Here is a 23,807-nt window from a genome sequence, read left to right on the forward strand (position 1 = left end):
CTAGAAGAGGAGGAACGGAAGACGATCAGGGATGAGCACTGGTACCTGGATTTGCCGGAGTTGAAGGAGAAGGAGAGCTTCATCATAGAAGAGCAGAGCTTCTCCCTGTGTGAAGACCTTCTCTATGGAAGGATGCCTTTCAGAGGCTTTAATCCTGAAGTTGAGAAGTTCATGCTTCAGATGAATTCCAGGAACAGAGTGGCGGCGGCAGAAGAGGAGGAGACTGTAGAGGCTGACGTGTCGGAGGAAGAAATGGCAAGAAGATATGAGACTTTGGAGGGAACAATTGGGAAAATGTTTGCCAAGAATAGGGACTGAGCCAATGATGAAGAAGATGAAAATGGAAATATAAAAGCCATGAAAATTAAGATGTTCTTAAAGCCCGAAGACTAATATGGACGCCTCTGATGCAGTGGATGCTGTGAGAACAGCATGGTCTGAACTCACCCTCCTGTCCTCGGTACTGGTCCCTTCTAAGGGATGCCTAGGGTTGGAAATGTGCTGTTCTTGAGACAGAAGGATGATAGACGTTCTACATCCTTTTGACGGCATTCAGGGCTTCACATATGTGGGTACACGCCGCTCCCTTGACTTTTGGCCTGATTCTGTGTGAATATACACACAGACAGGGCAATACACCTACACCTGTAATCCTAAAACAACACGAGGCTGGCCACCGACCTGAGGTCAGGCCACAGAAGTGACAAGTTGCTGCAGGACTATACAAGCAGTTCTTGGGTGAGCTTCTCTCCATGGCAACTTTATCACAAGTTGAATTCAACAATTCTAAGTGAGGCGAACCAATACATGCAGTGTCTTTACTGATGAATGGCCAGCTAAAGCAAACAAAATAACTTTAAGTATTTTATCGATCTCTCATCATAAAAAGATAACAATTTTATCACATCAAATGACCAAATCTATCCACCCCACATTAAGGGACTAGGGCAACGATCTTCATAAAACTGCTTCCTGCTGAACTGGAGTGAAGAATTCCTGTATGGCCCCCAAAGGAGAAAAAAAAATGGTTAGTTTGAGAAAACGTAGCTGTGGCATCTGTTGCCCTATCTGGTTTTCTTCTTTCTGGGCTAGCACTTTTGAAGTTGATTTGCCTGCACAATTAGGAGAAATCAGTAACGGACACAGTCTGTGAATCACCTGGGCTGTTTGCTGGGTGAAGACACCGTCTCAGCAGAAAACAGGTTTTTCCTAGTCAGATATGATCTTTACAAAGTTCTGTTGGTAGCCATGTTTTTCATTCTCTGTAGATACATACGCATAAGTACATCCCCTTAATATTGTAAGGTTTCCATTCTACTGAAAATACATTGTTATATTGGTTGGTCTTTCAGATATTTCACTATTTTGAGTACCCCAGTTGTTGCAAAACAACCCTTCCCGATGCAGGTTTACATGTATGTCAGCCACATAATGTCTCAATTTCCATTTTTGCCCTTCTGGTCCCACACATGCAATCCATTGGATACCACCCTATTCTCGATAATTTACCAATTCCTATAAATTGTGTCAAAACCTGAGGTGGCCAATCTGGATTTCAGACCTTTGGGAAAGTAAACTAACATCAGCTCCTGTATGTACCAACCCTTCTTTGACTAACTGTCAAAGATAATGTAAAGCGGAAAAGCTACTGGTCCAAAACATACAGGAAATCCAGGACTCAATGAGAAGATCAAACCTAAGGATAATAGGTATAGAAGAGAGTGAAGACTCCCAGCCAAAGGACCAGTAAATATCTTCAACAAAATCATAGAAGAAAAACTTCCCTAACCTAAAAAAGAGATACCCATAGGCATACAAGAAGCCTACAGAACTCCAAATAGATTGGACCAGAAAAGAAACACCTCCTGTCACATAATAGTCAAAACACCAAACGCACAAAATAAAGAAAGAATATTAAAAGCAGTAAGGAAAAAGGTCAAGTAACATATAAAGGCAGACCTATCAGAATCACACCAGACTTTTCGCCAGAAACTATGAAGGCCAGAAGATCCTGGACTGATGTCATACAGACCCTAAGAGAACACAAATGCCAGCCCAGGTTACTGTATCCTGCAAAAACTCTCAATTAACATAGATGGAGAAACCAAGATATTCCATGACAAAACCAAATTTACACAATATCTTTCTACAAATCCAGCACTACAAAGGATAATAAATGGTAAAGCCCAACATAAGGAGGCAAGCTATACCCTAGAAGAAGGCAAGAAACTAATCGCCTTGGCAACAAAACAAAGAGAAGAAAAGCACACAAACATAACCTCACATCCAAATATGAATATAACAGGAAGCAATAATCACTATTCCTTAATATCTCTCAACATCAATGGCCTCAACTCCCCAATAAAAAAGACACATAGATTAACAAACTGATACGCAACGAGGACCCTGCATTCTGCTGCCTACAGGAAACACACCTCAGAGACAAAGACAGACACTACCTCAGAGTGAAAGGCTGGAAAACAACTTTCCAAGCAAATGGTCAAGAAGAAGCAAGCTGAGTAGCCATTCTAATATCAAATAAAATCAATTTTCAACTAAAAGTCATCAAAAAGATAAGGAAGGACACTTTATATTCATCAAAGGAAAAATCCACCAAGATGAACTCTCAATCCTAAATATCTATGCCCCAAATACAAGGGCACCTACATACATAAAAGAAACCTTACTAAAGCTCAAAACACACATTGCACCTCACACAATAATAGTAGGAGATTTCAACACCCCACTCTCATCAATGGACAGATCATGGAAACAGAAATAAAACAGAGACGTAGACAGACTAAGAGAAGTCATGAGCCAAATGGACTTAACGGATATTTATAGAACATTCTATCCCTAAAGCAAAAGGATATACCTTCTTCTCAGCTCCTCATGGTATTTTCTCCAAAATTGACCATATAATTGGTCAAAAACGGGCCTCAACAGGTACAGAAAGATAGAAATAATCCCATGCGTATCGACCACCACGGCCTAAAACTGGTCTTCAATAACAATAAGGGAAGAATGCCCACATATACGTGGAAATTGAACAATGCTCTACTCAATGATAACCTGGTCAAGGAAGAAATAAAGAAAGAAATTAAAAAACTTTTAGAATTTAATGAAAATGAAGGTACAACATACCCAAACTTATGGGACACAATGAAAGCTGTGCAAGAGGAAAACTCATAGCGCTGAGTGCCTGCAGAAAGAAACAGGAAAGAGCATATGTCAGCAGCTTGACAGCACACCTAAAAGCTCTAGAACAAAAAGAAGCAAATACACCCAGGAGGAGTAGAAGGCAGGAAATAATCAAACTCAGAGCTGAAATCAACCAAGTAGAAACAAAAAGGACCATAGAAAGAATCAACAGAACCAAAAGTTGGTTCTTTGAGAAAATCAACAAGATAGATAAACCCTTAGCCAGACTAACGAGAGGACACAGAGAGTGTGTCCAAATTAACAAAATCAGAAATGAAAAGGAGACATAACTACAGATTCAGAGGAAATTCAAAAATCATCAGATCTTACTATAAAAGCCTATATTCAACAAAACTTGAAAATCTGCAGGAAATGGACAATTTCCTAGACAGATACCAGGTACCAAGTTAAATCAGGAACAGATAAACCAGTTAAACAACCCCATAACTCCTAAGGAAATAGAAGCAGTCATTAAAGGTCTCCCAACCAAAAAGAGCCCAGGTCCAGACGGGTTTAGTGCAGAATTTATCAGACCTTCATAGAAGACCTCATACCAATATTATCCAAACTATTCCACAAAATTGAAACAGATGGAGCACTACCAAATTCCTTCTATGAAGCCACAATTACTTTTATACCTAAACCACACAAAGACCCAACAAAGAAAGAGAACTTCAGACCAATTTCCTTATGAACATCGACGCAAAAATACTCAACAAAATTCTGGCAAACCGAATCCAAGAGCACATCAAAACAATCATCCACCATGATCAAGTAGGTTTCATCCCAGGCATGCAGGGATGGTTTAATATACGGAAAACCATCAACGGATCCATTATATAAACAAACTGAAAGAACAAAACCACATGATCATTTCATTAGATGCTGAGAAAGCATTTGACAAAATTCAACACCCCTTCATGATAAAAGTCCTGAAAGAATAGGAATTCAAGGCCCATACCTAAACATAGTAAAAGCCATATACAGCAAACCAGTTGCTAACATTAAACTAAATGGAGAGAAACTTGAAGCAATCCCACTAAAATCAGGGACTAGACAAGGCTGCCCACTCTCCCCTACTTATTCAATATAGTTCTTGAAGTTCTAGCCAGAGCAATCAGACAACAAAAGGAGGTCAAGGGGATACAGATCGAAAAGAAGAAGTCAAAATATCACTATTTGCAGATGATATGATAGTATATTTATGATCCCAAAAGTTCCACCAGAGAACTACTAAAGCTGATAAACAACTTCAGCAAAGTGGCTGGGTATAAAATTAACTCAAATAAATCAGTAGCCTTCCTCTACACAAAAGAGAAACAAGCCGAGAAAGAAATTAGGGAAACGACACCCTTCATAATAGACCCAAATAATATAAAGTACCTCGTGTGACTTTAACCAAGCAAGTAAAAGATCTGTACAATAAGAACTTCAAGACACTGAAGAAAGAAATTGAAGAAGACCTCAGAAGATGGAAAGATCTCCCATGCTCATGGATTGGCAGGATTAATATAGTAAAATGGCCATTTTACCAAAAAGCGATCTACAGATTCAATGCAATCCCCATCAAAATACCAATCCAATTCTTCAAAGAGTTAGACAGAACAATTTGCAAATTCATCTGAATAACAAAACCCAGGATAGCTAAAACTATCCTCAACAATAAAAGGACTTCAGGGGGAATCGCTATGCCTGAACTCAAGCAGTATTACAGAGCAATAGTGATAAAAACTGCATGGTATTGGTACAGAGACAGACAGATAGACCAATGGAATAGAATTGAAGACCCAGAAATGAACCCACACACCTATGGTCACTTGATTTTTGACAAAGGAGCCAAAACCATCCAATGGAAAAAAGATAGCATTTTCAGCAAATGGTGCTGGTTCAACTGGAGGTCAACATGTAGAAGAATGCAGATCGATCCATGCTTATCACCCTGTACAAAGCTTAAGTCCAAGTGGATCAAGGACCTCCACATCAAACCAGACACACTCAAACTAATAGAAGAAAAACTAGGTAAGCATCTGGAACACATGGGCACTGGAAAAAATTTCCTGAACAAAACACCAATGGCTTATGCTCTAAGATCAAGAATCGACAAATGGGATCTCATAAAACTGCAAAGCTTCTGTAAGGCAAAGGACACTGTGGTTAGGACAAAACGGCAACCAACAGATTGGGAAAAGATCTTTACCAATCCTACAACAGATAGAGGCCTTATATCCAAAATATACAAAGAACTCAAAAGTTAGACCACAGGGAGACAAATAACCCTATTAAAAAAATGGGGTTCAGAGCTAAACAAAGAATTACAGCTGAGGAATGCCGAATGGTTGAGAAACACCTAAAGAAATGTTCAACATCTTTAGTCATCAGGGAAATGCAAATCAAAACAACCCTGAGATTTCACCTCACACCAGTGAGAATGGCTAAGATCAAAAAACTCAGGTGACAGCAAATGCTGGCGAGGATGGGAGAAAGAGGAACACCTCCATTGTTGGTGGGATTGCAGACTGGTACAACCATTCTGGAAATCAGTCTGGAGGTTCCTCAGAAAATTGGACATTGAACTGCCTGAGGATCCAGCTATACCTCTTTGGGCATATACCCAAAAGATGCCCCAACATATAAAAAAGACACGTGCTCCACTATGTTCATCGCAGCCTTATTTATAATAGCCAGAAGCTGGAAAGAACCCAGATGCCCTTCAACAGAGGAATGGATACAGAAAATGTGGTACATCTACACAATGGAATATTACTCAGCTATCAAAAAACAACGACTTTATGAAATTCAGAGGCAAATGGTTGGAACTGGAAAATATCATCCTGAGTGAGCTAACCCAATCACAGAAAGACATACATGGTATGCACTCATTGATAAGTGGCTATTAGCCCAAATGCTTGAATTACCCTAGATGCCTAGAACAAATGAAACTCAAGACGGATGATCAAAATGTGAATGCTTCACCCTTCTTTAAAAGGGGAATAAGAATACCCTTGGCAGGGAAGAGAGAGGCAAAGATTAAAACAGAGACTGAAGGAACACCCATTCAGAGCCTGCCCCACATGTGGCCCATACATATACAGCCACCCAATTAGACAAGATGGATGAAGCAAAGAAGTGCAGGCCGACAGGAGCCGGATGTAGATCGATCCTGAGAGACACAGCCAGAATACAGCAAATACAGAGGCGAATGCCAGCAGCAAACCACTGAACTGAGAATAGGACCCCTGCTGAAGGAATCAGAGAAAGAACTGAAGAGCTTGAAGGGGCTTGAGACCCCATATGTACAACAATGCCAAGCAACCAGAGCTTCCAGGACCAAGCCACTACCTAAAGACTATACATGGACTGACCCTGACCTGACCTCATAGGTAGCAATGAATATCCTAGTAAGAGCACCAGTGGAAGAAATATGGAAACGGGTTTTGAAATAGACCCAAATTCTTAAAGTACCGTATTAATCCAAGTAAAAGATCTTCAATAACTCCAAGACTTGAGAAAGAAATTGAAGAAGACTCAGAAAGGAAATTATCTCAACAATGGTGGTATTGGCAGGATTGAGTTAGAAAATCCCCAATTTTGACTAAATGCCAAATTCAATGGAAGCCAAAATACTAATGGCTTTTCAAAGAATATTCACCAGTGGTACTATAAGGCAAAAGCGCTGATATTAAAAAAAAAAAAGTGGTATTAAAATATACCCATTAGGAAAATCATGGTGCAATTGTTATTGGTACATGTTAAAAACTTGACATGATTAGAGCAATTGCAAGAAAAATATATATTTGTTATTTAAACCAATGTCCAGTAATTTTTGAGAGGTTATATTGACTAGAGAGAAGTTAATTGAGTTTTATATTTTATAGGCTATATATCTCATTTATTTTAGACCGATTTCAAAAATACCTGTTAAGCATGCAGATTATTACAATTGGTCTAGTTAACATTAGAGAAACACCTCCAGTAGAAGCCAGTACTATGGATATTTTACTAATACTGTGGTATGGTGGTCAAATGTTCAATGAAGAGTACCTTTCAGAGCAAAATTAGGAAAAAGATTGAGCAAAGAATGAAGATTTTAAGAAGTCATCATGAACCAGATTTCCACATGATCTGGCAATGATCATCTTTAATCAGGCACCCAGAGATGGCAGAGATTCCAGTAAATTTGCACAAGGTCCACATGTAGGAACAAGCAAAACCAACATCAAAACACATGTTGAGTAGATGATAATGTGGCCAGCAGTATTCTTTGAAAAAAGAAAGACATGACATTGATGAAATGAATACGTTTCTATACGTGACTTCATGTTGTTGACATGGTTGTGCATGCCCTTGGGGTTATGCACTGAACATATAGAATAGGAAACTAACTAAATGTAGGATGCTCTATGAAGAATATCTCCAGAGACAAAATATATCCTGCTTAGGAACACCTCAGTGATGGAGCTGCCAATGAGTTAACCTCACTCCATAAGTAAACCCCTATCCCCCACTGCCTGCATCTCTTAGTAAAAGTATTCAGTTCAATGGTTCTGTGAATTATCTTAATGGAATTATTTTTGAAATCTTTGATGTTTATCTGTTATGAAAGATATTAACAGAGTAAAATTCTGCATAGATATATATTATCTTTTTATTATTTTTTTTGAAAGAACTATGTATGATTCAGAGACAATTGTATTGGCTCCATAATCCTTAACTTGATACACATGTTGCAGTGTTCAGAGAGAGTCTTGTGTTATTCATCTTCTCTTGAGAAAGTGAATGTCCTGATATCCAATGAGTAGAAGTGATAAATCATAATGCAGGTTCCAAATGCATAGGATCCTTATAGAGCAACTAATACATTTCAAATGGACAATGTTTTAGAAACTGGAAAAGGAATGTAAATCCAGGATCAGCTAATCTATTTCAAGGCAGAAGAAACATGATTGTGATTAGAATAAAGAGTCTGATAGTTTTTCTAACTTATGTTACCCAATAATAAGACATTAGAGGTAACTTTGTCAAAAGTTTCAACAAAAAATGAACTTAATTCCAAAGACCTTAAGCCATCTAATAAGTGACTAAAAACACATCTACAGAATACTACAATTCATTACATTTTTAAAATTCAGAAACACTTTTGAAAAAACACAAAATATGTGCAATCACCTGTACCGCCAAATCATTATTCAGAAAATTAAATATTTAAAAATATTTAGAAGTGGCTTTTATGTGCCATTGACAGGCCGCCATTCTGTGGTCCTGAAGATAGAAAATTAAAAAAAATCCCACCACCACTACACAAACAACAAATAGCAACAGCAACAACAACAACAAAAAACAAGAGAGCAAAAAAAAAATATCAAAATTTCGGCCAAATACTCTTTCCTGGACCCAGGAGAACTTAGATTAACACACTTAAATGAGTTTTATTTCTATGTAACAGGCCCACTCTTGATGCTGGTAATGTCAAGCTTACTCATGTGGGAGAAAGCTGCATCAATTCCTGTATGCCTTGTGGAAGAGGACAGCTGCGGGAACCCACTCCTGAAACATTTAATAGTGCCATCCAGAGAGCTGAAACCTCCATAATATTGCTGACCAATTATATAAAAAGCTTTTATGTACCCAAACTTCATACTAATACAGAAACTGAACTGAAACTCACACACAAAAACATCATGATTCAAATATCAGAAAATACAGTTTCATAGGTAAAAGATGCCCCACCTACTGAAAAAAATATCAGGCCAAATAGCACTGTGGTCATGAAATTTCACAGAATCCAATGATACTGACATTTGTTACTTTATTAAAAAATAATAATAACTATGATGTAAACTTTAAATGTGCTTTAAAGAATTTTATTCTGTTTACTCTGATCATGTAATTTATAGCCATATTCATTTGTGTTAATTTTGGTAAACACAGTAAAGGATGTGCATTGCAGTGAACTATCTATTTGTCACAGGGATGAAGTAAAACATGTGAAGAGGCAAGAAGGAAGCAACAGAAGAAAGGAATGAAGGAAAGAGGGCAGAGAGAGAGAGAGAGAGAGAGAGAGAGAGAGAGAGAGAAGAAGAAAAAAAAGGAAAAGAAAAAAGGAAGAAAAAAGAAAAGAAAAAGAAAAGAAGTAAAGAGAGGGAGAATGAAAATATCTAGTCTTTCAAGAAAAATGAAAAATACTAGAATAGTGGTTTAAAGATTTGTAGTGATAAAAGCTTGTCCCATATCAGGCAGGAATAAAGTGTATTCATTCCCCTTTGGTGACTGGGTCATTTCAAAACACAGGAAACTATAGAAAGAGACAAACTTCCAAATGATGGATTGGAAAGAATATATCTTTTGTTTAAAATAAACACATCATAACATTTTTTAATGATCAGATTTTTTTCCCCTAACATGACTCTGGCAACCACAACCAATTCTCATCTGAACAATTTGCAAATCAGGTAAATTACTGTCTTCCAGCTGCTTTCCAATAAGAAAATGATTGTACCACGCAATGATTGTGCTTTTTAGGAAGAAAAGCATTATACAGTATTTGTATTTCCTATTCTTAATTGACGCTTAACCTTCATGCAGTTATTTATTAACCTTTCATGAGCTAGTTGGATTATTTGAAATAAAAAAAATTCTAAAGCATATATTTAAGTAAATTAAATATTATCTTGTCAAGTAAATGACTATTTCAATATTATTACTAATATTTTTATGTTTTGTTGACTTTGAGTTTATATAGAATTTACCTAAAATGGCTTATTTTGTATAGACAATTTCATTATAAAACTATTATAAACACTCCAGCTATATACTTTTAAATGTCTGAATTAGTAAATTTCTATAACCTATTGTCGGTAAGGAAATATCAGTACTTTATTGGTAAGAAAATAGGAAAAAATGAATAAATATGGTGGCTATGGATATAGCTGAGATGCTAAATAATGGTATAATTAAAATCAATTAATTATAAATTTAATCTTTTCAAAAAGTCTTCCATCATTGGTGTAATTTTGAAAGTGAAGAAAGTGTGTAAAAGAAGAAGTTAACAACAAATATTAATGAAAACCAAATTAAATTGTTGGTACAATGTATGGACAGTAAACCACATGACAGACTGTTTATATCTTAATATATGTATTTTATGAATTACTTACATTAAATTTAGAAATTCATTAAATGCATTAATATTCTGTATACTTAATTATGATTTCCGACAATGATATTTGCAGAGTTTACTACTGAATACACAGGATGAGACTGTTGTCCGAACTGAACTTACTGCCATTCTATTCTCACAAAAACCCCCCAAATAGTGGAACTGAACATGATTTATTGAAGTGAATTTCCTTCGAATTTTCCACAGAATTCCAGAAGCAATATATTAGGTTGTAGTATTGTCAGTTATTACAAGCATTATGATTGACATATTAATCATTTATTCATAAAAAATAAAGATAAATTATAGAAAATAATCGCATTCTCGTATTGAATTATAAATAAAATCAAATACCCCAAGCAGTGTAGCACATGCTTAAATACACAATTTTGAGAATAGTATTTTACGAATGACCAACCACCCAAATCTGACTTACTACTGTTTTAGTATTCTTTGAGCTAAATTGACTATCCATGGATATATACTCACACCTCCATCATTAATAATAATGGCCTGTATTTACTATATGTTGCTAATGGGTATAAACACTCTATGTTACTGAACATTAACCCCTGTCTTAATTTTCAAATCTGTCCTGGTTCTATGTCTTTTTTTACCTATGTCTTTATCCTTCTATTATGCTTTATGCCATAACTGAAATCCAATGAGCAGTGTAGTCCTGTGAAATAATAGTTTATATTCTTTAGGATGCAATACTGCCCAAATTTATGACAGGAAACTATACATATCATATCAGTTCTACTGTAGAATATGATATATTTCTTCCCCTGTATATGGAGTACATGAATCCCTTACTGAAAAAGAATTTAACCATTTAACCCAGCTTCTATATATTATGAGTCAAAACTGATTAATCCCTATTGATTATTAGCAAAACCCATTTTACAAATTGAATAAATATTCAAATAAGAAAGAGCTTTTCATGGAAAGAAGTCTTCAAATTGCATAAGGTGAACAAAATATACAATTCAAACCAGGAAAAATGCTAAAAAAAAGTCTTCTTTAACTTGTTTTTAATTTTTTAGAAAATAAACTGCTGGTTAAAATTTATACTTTTGTAAAGTATGTAACATCTATACATGTGTGTCATATACATTAGTAAATATATATTTCACCTTCTTTTTTTATAAAGCATACAGGTACCAAACCCAAGCAAACTGAAATTATCTAATGAATGGTTTAATTGTGTTTCCCTCACAGATCAAAGAGTATTTAAAACTTTTGATCAATTTTTTTTTGGGTTCCTGGATTTAGCCCTTCAGGTACCATCTAGTGATTGAACTGAGTGCCATGCAAGATGCCTTAAACTCCCTCCTCAAAAGTAAAGGAGATCAAGAGACAACAGACCATCCTGATGATATTAGGTGATTATTCACCAAGGTGAGCACTTCCCATTCGTTATTAAACTAACTGCAAAATAATTGGGTTTTTGGGAATTAACAAATAACAACAAAAACAAATTTCTGAAATAATTTCATCTTTTCCAGAGCAAAAACATAGATATCTGATCTTGTTCGCAATCATTCCATAAGACAGTGTTTCAACTTGTTGGATTATGACCTTTGGCAATCAAATGACCCCTTTCACAGGAGTTATATAACAAATATCCTGCTTAAGATAAACAATAATTACTATATTAGCAAAATTTGAGTTAATAGAAACAAAAAAATATTTCACAGTTTGGGGTCATCATGTTATGAGGAACTATATTAAACGTTTCACAGCATTAGAAAGTTTGAGAACCATTGCTTAATAGGGTTGCTGGCATCAAACCATTTTTGATGCTGCTAATGTTTTCTCACCTAGGGACTCAGACTGAAACACAGTAGAATATCTTTTTTCTGATTGGATGAAAATAGTACTGGTCTTGAACCACATTCATCCCTAGGGTCTGTATATTAAATCACCGCCTGATCTTCATCACTTGTCGATTTAGACCTCATGAAATTGGATTTATTTAGCATAGTAAGGAGTACATATAAGGTTCCATGAAGTACATAAGAAAGGATATGCAAGAATTTCCTGAGGAACTGATATGAGATCTACCATTGGCTACAAAAACAAGCAGAAATTTTTCATTTTTTCCTCTGCTTCTTTGAAAGGGCATATTTTTCTCTGAAATTAAGTACTGTTAGAAGAAATTTACAAGAGTCTTCAACACAGATTATAAAAGTCTAATTCATTGAGAGTCCCTTTCTTGGCTTAGATAATGAAACTCATAAACTTTGAAGGAATCAGCATTTTCTGAATGTATTTCTGCTTGGACAGAAGGAAATAGAATGAACACAAAAATGTAATCAACAAGTAACAGACATCATTATTTAGGTCTATCCCACAAAGAGAGAAGGGAAGAAATTCCCAGCTAGGAACATCTTTCATTCTTAAAGTCAAGCAGCAAAAATTATAAATTTTGGCAATATTTAACCCATCCAACTGTCTAGATTATGATACAAAGTACACTCTATTTCATCTAGACATTGAAATGTCACATAACTGGGAAAGATTGCTAAAGTAATTTGCAATTTCTTGGCTTTTAAAATGCTCCAGGGCCAGTTCATTGTTACAGTTGCTTTTAATTGTACATATCAATTGTATGTGGGTCTAATGGGTCTCCCTTGAAAAAATAAAACTATCTTAAGAAATGTCTAAAAAACTTTTCATCTTCTGGCTACTGAATAGAATATATATCAATAAAGTTAGGCTAACCCTCAATCAAATATATCATAAACAATACATGATAATCTAGCAAATAACATTAAAGTTTACTTTATCAAAGTCAAATTTATTTCATAGAAGGTAATGAAAGGTATTTAAGGAAAGGCAAAACCCTAACTAATCCATTATCCTAATCAGAATTATGGGTAATTTTTTAATGCCTATGAGACATTCGATTGTCTTTGGGAAACAATGTTAATAGTGAAAGCATTCAATCTTAATCCAATGCTTTCTTGATTCTACAGCCCTGGAGGACTTAGAGGAAAGAAGGCTGAAATAAAAAAGATAGACTTAATCAGCGTGATATTTCCTAAAAAAATGATTTTTAAAAAAAATTCCTTTAGATAAAACATCAGTTAGTGATGCCTTCTAAAGATGTGTCACAAGACCTAAATTGTCCATGTTTTGTTCTTCAAGAGCATGGTAATAGGTATGTTCTACATGTTTCATTTCCATCTGTTTAACAACTTTTTTCTATGGTATTTTGTAAAAAGTTCTGGTTACTATATTATGTATGTATTGAAACATAAGCTGACAATCCCTTGGGATGTCTGCCATGAAAATTGAAGAATCAAATGTAAAGGCTTTCATGGACTCCTGAAATCGACAAGTTCAGCACTACTCGAGCACTGTCTGTAAGTCTCAGTGAATGTGCCAGGTACAGAGGTTCAGCACACCTGGTCTAGGCCCTACAGAACCTCACAGCCCAGGGTAGTTGACTCTATAGGTCTTGTGGGATGTTCCTCACTAAGATTTCAAGTCACATATCTAGTTCTCCTCCACCTCTACTCCACAAGCAGACTCCGTGTTCTGCCTGATGCTGGCTGAAGGTCTCGTGCATCTGTTTCACTTTGTTAAGGAAGAAATTTCTAGATGATGACAGTTATGTAGAAGCTTCTATACATGCAAGGCATAGCAGACATCATGAAACAGTGTCAAGGGTTGGCCTTCTTCTGACGCGAAGGGCTCTCCAAGTAGGGCAAATAGTTTGCTTGGACATTGCCTCAATATCTGTTTCCATCTTGCATCAGTGCACCTTGTATGCAGTGCATGGGGGTCAAAGGTTTGGGTGGCTGATATTCTTCCACCAACCGGAAGCCTGATCTGCTGCAGTGATGTGGGCTTAATCCAGTCTCCATAACCTGAAAATGCCAGGAGTTCTGTCAGCGTAGAGATCTCCCATACACTGCTGCCACAGAGCCTCTCTGTCCCAGGTCTCTGCTAGCAGGAGAGACATGTTCTTCTACTAATCTGAGTCACTTGCAGTTTTCCCTAGTCATCTCCTCCATACTTGGCACACTTTGATTGTCATTTCTTGTAAAGCCTCACTTTCACCACTATCAACTACTTCTCTCTCCATCCATCCACCTCTGATAGTGTCTCTTCTGGAGTGAGATTTACATATTACTATCATTTCTTTTCCTCCCTTTATTACTCCAGCTTCTGAATCTGTAGATTGTATCAAGGTTATCTTTGGCACTTTATGGCTAACGACTAATTATAAGTCATTGCACACACATACATCTTTGGTGTTTGCATGACACCTCACTCAGGAAGGAAAGCATTCTCACGTCCATCCATTTGCCTGCAAAACTCAGGTGTTGTCCTTTGGTGTTTCATTACAGGCAGAATAATATGCCCTTTGTTTAAATGTAGTATATTTCTCTTTCATATTTTTCAGTCAAGAAACATCTAGGGTTGTTTCTAGTTGCGCTGCATATTTTAATGCCAAAGCTGCTATGAACATGATTAGAGCAAATGACCCTGTTGTGCTGTGAGAGTATTTTGGGTACACCATGGTTGGAGTTGTATAGCGAATCTTTAGCCAATTATAGGTTCTCAATCTTTCCTCAGAACTACCAAATTGGATTTCCAAAGTGGTTGTACAGCTACCTTTCACTCACACCATCAATGGTGGAGTTACAGTGTCCTCACTCACATCTTACCAACTTGTGCTGTCCCTTGAGTACCTACTTCCACCTATCTTGGAAATGTGTTAATGACGGAATCTAAGATTGTAATGGATTTTGCATCTCTGTGATGATTAACCCTGAACACTTGTTTTAAGTGCTTCTGTCATTAGATATTCCTTGCCCTAGAATTCTCTATTTAGTTCTTGCATCCCCTTTAAAATTGGATTACTTGATTTTAGAATTTCTAATTTTTTATCTCTATAATATAAGCTTTTGCATATTAGTCCTCTTGTCAGAGTAAGGGGTTGGTGAAGATCTTTTCCTTTTTGTAGGCTACTATTCTGTCCCATTGATGGTGTCCTTAACCTTTGGTAAAAATAAGCCTTTTCATTCATGAGTCCTTCCATTTATTATTGACTTAGTACCCAAGTCATTGATATTTGTTTCATAGTTGTCTATTGAAAATCGTTCATGTTGTTTCCTTAATTTATTACATTCATTTATTACATTTTGTTTGGTGTCCTTGATCTCTTTTTAACTTAATGCATGACATTAGATATGAGTTCTTAAAAATTTTTATCTACTAACTTTGTTAGACCAACACCACTTGTTGAATATTTTTTATTTTTATTTTTATAGGTATGGTTTTTCTTTGGAAAATCATGTTCATACCTGTGTTTAATTCCTGGTAGTCCCAGCTTTATTTTGATCAATTCTGTCTGATTTATGGCAATAGCATATTGTTTGAAATACTGTTGCTCAGTATAGTATGCACTCAGAGATGGTGATAATTCTAGAATTTCAAATACTAGGTTTCTATCCTATGTACAAAATGTCGATTGAATAAGTATAAGTGTTGATTTATACTAATATAATGTCAACTATGTAAACTTTCGCCAGAGTAAAGATTTGTGTCTGCAAGCAGCAACATATCTCTCAACTTACTAAACTATTGGCAAATGCAACTAGACATTTTTTAGGTGGAAATTCAATCTGATGAAGTACATTATTTATGACAATAGCTATTGAGTACTTCAGAAACTGATATATGTTAAAGGCACAGACTTGTGTCTGAAAAAAAAAAAAAAAAAAAAGGGAAATAGCACACTTAGGCAGTCAAAAATAAAATACCTTAATGTAACTCTCTAAAAAACAAGGAAAGACCCATAAAGCATGAAGTTCAAATCTATCAAGAAAGAAATGGAGGAAGATATGACAAGATGAAAACATCTTCCATGATCATAGTTTGCAACATTATCACAGCAAAAATGCATTATCTAACAAAAAGCATAATGTAGATTCAGTAATCTCATCAAAATTCTAAGAAAAATCTGTGAACATGAAAGTAATTAATTTCATGGAAAAACCCAGAATACCCTAAAACAATCCTGGTATCATCATAAATGAAATATTTGATTTTTTTCAACCAAAATAGCCAGGTTTGCTACGAGAGCTCAGCTTTTACAAATTCACCTAAGTAACTGAGGAGAGAGATTAGGGGTTCATATTGCTGTAATAATATTTAAAAGAAAATTATCAACACTGTGAATGACTTTAAGATTTTAGACAGTGATTGCCAGTCAAATAGGCATTCTATAAATTTGGCAAAAAAATATGAGTTGAAAATAAAAGACAATTATGCAATATGAAGCAAAGTAAGGAAAGACTAAGGATGATTCAGTAAAAAAGAAAAGACATGATAAGAAAGATACTTTTCTGGTTAGTTCCACAAGTCAGCTTAATCTGGGACAAAAAACCTGGGCTGAGAAGATATTTTTTAATAAGGGATTGTAGGCAAATTCAGAATATTTTTCTTGATTAGTGACTGAGATGTCATATTATAGCATGTGGTCTAGGATATAATGCAAAGGAATGCTTTGCAAAACTGAAGCAGTGCCAGTCCATGCATTGATTCAAGTTCTAATTAAGGTTTGTTCCATGAGTTTTGCCCTTGAGTTTTATCCATAATGAACTGTAAACTGCACCATTAAGTAAAATTTTTCCTTATTAAATTCCTTTTTAATTATGGTGTTTTTCAAAGCAAGAAAACCCTTGAATAAAACAGATGCCATGCATGTAGGATACCAAAATACAAGAAGGCATATGACTAACTAAATTTTAGACATGCATTATAAGTTTTTTCTTTATTCCATCTTATTTCCAGTGATATTTCTTCCCTCACTTGTTTTCATAACAGTTTAATTGGGGCTTAGCACTTTCATGCCCTTGATTTACAGAGTTTGGTAATCAAATCAACATCGCAAGTGTTGAAGAAGGTTTGGTCCTGATAAAATTCTTTGTTTGAATGCTTGTCAGTAGGGAGGGTAATATTAGGAAATGTATTCTTGTTTGTGTAGGTGTGGCTTTGTTGGAGATAGTGTGTCCCTGTAGAGCGAACTGATGTCTCTATGTCCAGGCTCTGTCCAGTACCAAACACAGTCCCTTTCTTCTTCCCATCCATCAAGAGTAGACTTTTCGTTCCTCCGCAGAATCATTTCTTGCTTCATACACTGCCACAAGTTTTTCTTACTGATGAATGGAATGAACCTTTAAACTGCAGGCTATCCCCTAATTAATGTTTTCTTTTTCAGGTTGAGCAGTCATGGTGTCTCTTCACAGCAACAGAAGACTTAGACAACCACCCATATGCTGGAGGTCAAGAAAAATGTTCTACTATATATATAAAAATTCCTGATGCTTATCAGACAACAGTAAAAGAAGTGATGTTTTTCATAGCCAGGATTTTACATCTGGAATCAGCATCCTTCCCTGACCATGATAATTAGTCAGAATGTTACCAAATACTTCATGATCTACCTATACTAATAGTCTTTCTATTTTCATCTTTGAATTCATCAAGTATTTACTTTTTTCAAAATATTTTTGACTTTTTTTCCATCAAAAGGCAGGTGCATGATAAAGCATAGTATAATCTAAATTGGTTGTTTGTCCAAAGAACTCCAACTCATGGCTTTTTCATTTAGTCATCTTCTTATCCATATTAATATTTGCAGTATAGAGACTATTCATGGAGTGTAATTGAATAATGAATTACAGGTTGAATTGCAGAAAGTTATAACTTTTTAAATTTTAATAGAACACATGAAATTTAAATGTCCAGTTAACCACTTCATAGTTAGTTGAGATAGGCCCGCTTAAAAAGTGACATATAATTGAAAATTTCGTTTTCAGAGAAGGATTATGGGTAATCTTATGCTTGTTATAGATTTAGAGAATAGAGAGACATTTCAGAAGCAGACCTGAGGTGTTGGCCCTGCCTCCAGTCCCACAACACCCAAAGGAAGCTTGACTTTGAGGTACTATAACACACATCCAGGGAATCATGGATGAGGCCACAACATCTACTCCACTACCCAGAGCAATGGGAACCTGAATCCAGGGACCCAGGAACCCCACCAGCTGTGACACGGGTTTCCACTTTGAACCTGCATCTGAATCATATTCTATACCACAAACAGTCAATACCCAGGAGAGACTGAGTCCCCTGGTTTCTGCCACACCCAGGGTCACAGAATCACAGGACTCACAGAGAAAGTCTGCTAACTCCCAGGGTGACTCGACACGCCCAGAATCATCATGAACTCTGACATGCACTCAAGATCACAGCTGAGACCACACTCATCTTCCGACACTCCAGTGTAACGTGACCCCTTGGCAGGGAAACAGGAACAGGAACTGCTGCCCAGCCAGACGACTGGTTCCTTCAAGGTTACACCTGACCTGATGACCAAGGCTCTGCCCCCACCCACTCCCTGCAACAACCAAAGAAATTTTGGTTCCAGGAGCCTTGCAAAAGAATCTCAGGAGCTTGGTAACACCAGGCTTTCAGATCCTAGAGGCAGCTTGACTACTAGGAGGACTGACATATCTAAGATCTCAAATCCCAGGGTTACCAAATTGAATCTGAGAGCTGATTCTAAAGAGTCTTGACAATAACCAGAATCACAGAAGAGGCAATCTCCAGTCAGAGACAAAGACAAGCACCAGCACATAAGGGAACAGAAATCAAGGCTATTTGACAAATATCAGAACCCAGTTCTTCCCAACACAACTCCTTGGATACTCTAATAACCTGAAATGCAAGATTCACCTAAAATTTAGGTTATGAATATGATAGAAATTTTATTGATATTTTTAAACCTTTATATTTCAAACACAGTCTCCTTTCCCAGTTCCCATCTACAAACCTGCTTTATTCCATCCCTCTCACTCTGCCCAATACTGTGCAGGGTGTTCTCTTCAATGTCCCACATCTGACAGAGGGCTAATATCCAATATAGCAGACAGCACCAAGAAGTTAGACTTCAGAGAAATCAAATAACACGTCAGGAAGAATAGGATTCTCAGCTGAGGACAGCTGTATGACCAAAGAACATGTTCAACATCCTGGTCATCAGGAAAATAAAGCTGAAAGTCTAAGCCACTGATCACCCACACAAATCAAAATGGAGGCTAGATCAAAATCAGGTGACAAAGATGCTGCTGGCACGGATGTGGAGAAAAAACACCTCCATTGTTGGGGACTGCAAAAACCACTCGGAAAAATCAGTCTGTAGGTTCCTCACAAAATTTAATATAGTACTACTGAGGAATTCCCAGCTGTACCACCTCTGGCATATAAAAAGAGCTCCAACGTATAGTAAGAACAAATGTTTCTAATATGTTCATAACAGCTTTATTTATATTAAACAGAAGCTTGAAGGAGCCCAAAATGTCCTTCAATAGAGAATGGATACAGAAAATATGGTTAATTACAATGGCATCTCCATCAGCTTATTAAAAAATTGACTTGATGCATGAAATTTTTTAGGCAAATGGATAGAACTAGGGAAATATCATCCTAAGTGAGTGAAAATAAATCAAAAAAAATACACATGGTATGTATCACTTTGAAGTGTATTAGCCCAAAAAAAAAAAAAACTCAGATTACCCAAGTTAAACACAGACCACATGAAGTAAGGCAAGGACAAATCCAAATGCAGATGTTTCTGGTCCTTTTTAGAAGGGGAACATAAATATTTTATTGGAGGAGACATGAGACAATGTTGGGAGTAGAGACTGAGAAAAGGTCATTTAATACTTGCCCTAATACGAGGATTCATTATATAGAGAGAGAGGAGATATATATATATATATATATATATATATATATATCCATCAAAAATCTAGATTACATTTCTCAAGAAGTAATATGAAAGGAGCCTTATATATAGTTGTCTCCTGAAAGTGCTATGTCAGAGTATGAATAAATACAGAGGTGAATGCTCACAGCAACCATTGAACTGAGGTAGTCCCCAGTGGAGGAGAGAGCAAAGGATTGAAGGACTGAAGGGTTTTTCATACCTGTAAGAACAATTCCATACAACCAGAGTTCTTTCAGTGATCAATCCACCACCCAAACAGTACACACATGGACAGTCTCTGGCGGTCTGTAGCTGCACAAGACAAGCAGAGGATGGCCTCTTTGGGTTCAAAGGGAAAAGGCCTTGGTCCTGCTAAGGTGGACCCAACCGCTTTCAGTGTAGGTAAAATGTAGAGCTAGGAGAGGCAAGGGGCTGGTTTTTTGGGAGGAGATAATATTTGAAAACAAATAAAAGTTTCAATATAAAGAAGTAGGTATAGCAGGTGTGGTGGGACTAGGATATTACTAGAAAGTCACAGATGCTAGGAGCCAGTAGTTTCCTTTAAGACACATCAAGGAGGACATTAAGCCAATACACCAACAGAGTGGATATAGAACCATAGAGAACATATCCAGTGGAATGGCATGGCCCAGATTTCAGTGATGGGGCCACTCTCCCACATATACATATTTTAATCCAGAATTTCTCCAATGAAAAGTGAGATGGTGTGGAGCATGAAGCCAAGGGCCACTTAGAAACTTCCTCCATGGGGAATTCCAGCCCATTTACATGACACCAAATCCATACACCACAGATGCGTAAGAAGGCCATTGAGAGATGGTTTTAGCTGTCCCCGAGTCTCTGCACAGTTGGGACCAATATAGATGCAGACACACAACCAAACATTGGCCTCATTTTCTATCTTTTCATCTTTTCATCTTTTCTGTATCTATTGATATTGTTTATGACCAATTATATGCTCACCTGGATAGAAAGTTAATGAGGGTGAGAAGAAGGTATATCTTTTGTGTTAGTATAAACGTCCATAACAACTGTTAAGTACACCTTACCTGATGCATGTGAAAGGGAATGGAATGCTTACAATAATCATACATGCACCATACTCTCCTTAACTTTTTTAAAAAGTAATCACTGTTTACAGCGTCCTGTTTTTACATCCTTTACACATTTTCCTTTTGTAAGACTATTCAGGTCCTCCATTTTTTCCTGTTTATATCACCAAATAACTTGGCACCAAATGGATTAATTATTATATTAAATTACAATGATTCATGTGTGATCCTTAGCAAACATGAAACAGAGGATCAAACCTCACATGTAAGTTCCATTGATACTGTTATTAAAGACAACATTGTCAATATTTTTCAGATTTACATGCCAAAAATTATTAGCTTTATGGAAAAAAGATCATGTGTAATTCAGTAATTATATCCATAAATTTTTGCTCACTTTAAAATATTTTAAATAAATCTAAAATTGAAACAAATATAATAGTGGGTAAGTTTGATTTGTTTATGTATGTGTCATTGAAAGAAATGATTTAGGTCATTTGGTAATCTGCAATATTATCATGAAGTTTAAAATGGGTCAGGATCTGAAAACCTACTGAGACAGCAGAAATTTAGTTCCTGTGGAAAGAAAGCAAACATAAACAGAAAAGAAAAGACATCAGTAAGGAAGGCAAAAGAATTAAGAGATGAAAATAAATGTGATCAATCATGCCTCTTATTAGAAAAAAACTCATTTTTTCTCTAATGTGTACTCTTTATTTCTCAACAAACTATAAGAATACTAAGTTTTTTCATTTTAAAATATATATATTCATCCACATAAATGTGTTAGGCAGTCAGTAACAATGGAGTTTTAGGGTTCACCCCTTTTAGAAAGGATTGCTAGGTAACATACAATATTTAATTCATGTTATTTTACTGTTAGGGTAAATGCTATACTCTGTGGGTTGGAGGAAGATGGAGAAGAAAAAACACTTAATGCAAAAATAGGTACTAGGATAGGAACATTAAAAGTTTCCAAAATCACAATGGAATTCACATAAAAGAATAAATAAATACACAAATCAAGGAAAATTAGAATCCAAATGACAGGAGGATTTCAGATACAAACGTTGAGAAGAGAATCCAACTTTCTACTTGAGTAGTATTAGGCATTTGATTCTTCATTTTGACCAAGTTAGTTAAGTGGATTTTGCATTTAGTGTATGTCAGAATAGCCTTTGACATTTGTACAGTAGTTAGGATCTCAACCTGCATTTGGAAAACACATTTCTACTTGTTGAAGAGATGTCTGGTCTCCAAAGTCTTTCACTACATAGTTTGTATATTTTTGGAAGTCATGGTTCAGCTTAAATTGCCTGAAGAAAGTGGCTCTGAAAAGAAGTGACTGGAAATATGATTAAATACTAATTATAAAGTTCTGTAATAATAAAAATACACAAAAAAGGAAATAAAAAAGAATTGGGTATATGGGAAGACAAATGTGGCTATATTTGCACTGTTAAAAAATCTTGGATCCTCAACTATACTGCTGGATAAGAAGGTGTGGTAGTAGTAGAAGAATGGCTGTAAAGAATAACAGTACTCCAATGAGGCAGAAAAGAGATAAAGTATTGTATTGATATCACTACTGTAGAAAGATGTCTTAAATGGACAATATTTTTTGAAATCAATAAATTGACTATCACCTGTTTTATGTCTGGATATTAAGTGGAGCTTAGTATATCGTTAAGGATTCCTAAAAAAACACACTTCATGGCATTATTCAAGTTGGTTTAGAAATCATGGCTATCAAAAAATCAGCGAAAAACAAGAATGATAAAAATGAGAAAAATAGAAAAGAAATAAAATAGAAAAAGACAGCTAGCCAACTAAGAGGACAGAGAGTGTATCCAAATTAACAAAAATCGAAAACTAAAAGGAGACATAAATTCACAGAACTCAGGAGAAATTAAAAATCACAGATCCTTTTCATTCAAAAGCCTGTATTCAACAAATTTGAAAATCTTCTTAGAAATGTAAATTTCCTAGACAAGATACCAGGTACCAAAGTTAAATCAGTAACAGATAAACCATTTAAATAACCCCATAACTCCTAAATGAAACAGAAGCAGTCATTGTAAAGGTTCACCAACCAAAAGAGCTCATTCAGATGGGTTCAGTGCAGAATTATATCAGACCTTCATGGTAGAAGACCTCACAATAATATTTATCCAAATTATTCCACAAAATTAAAACAGATAGGAGTGCTACCAAATTCTTCTATGAAGCCACAATTACTCTTACACCTAAACCATACAACAAAGAAAGAGAATTTCAGACCAATTTCATTATGAATATCATGCCAAAATACCTAATAAAATTCCTGGGTAAAACCGAATCCAAGAGCATATCAAATGAATCATCTAACATGATCAAGTAGGCTTGATCCTAGGTATGCAGGGGATGGTTAATATACAGAAACCATCAAGATAATCCATTATAAAAAACTGAAAAAAAAAACATGATCATTCCATTAGAGACACTAGAAAGCATTTGACAAAATTAAACAAATCTTCATGATAAAAGTCCTGGAAAATAGAATACAAGGCCCATATCTAAATATATAGTTAAAAGTTTATATACA

General features: G+C 35.8%; 1 pseudogene; it reads left to right on the forward strand.

Moving 5' to 3' along the window:
- Positions 1–393, forward strand: part of LOC116883216 — an 8,295-nt pseudogene extending 7,902 nt beyond the window's left edge.
- Positions 394–23,807: the final 23,414 nt, after the last annotated feature.

The sequence above is a fragment of the Rattus rattus genome, chromosome 14 (genome assembly GCF_011064425.1).
Source record: "Rattus rattus isolate New Zealand chromosome 14, Rrattus_CSIRO_v1, whole genome shotgun sequence".
Lineage (NCBI taxonomy): Eukaryota > Metazoa > Chordata > Mammalia > Rodentia > Muridae > Rattus > Rattus rattus.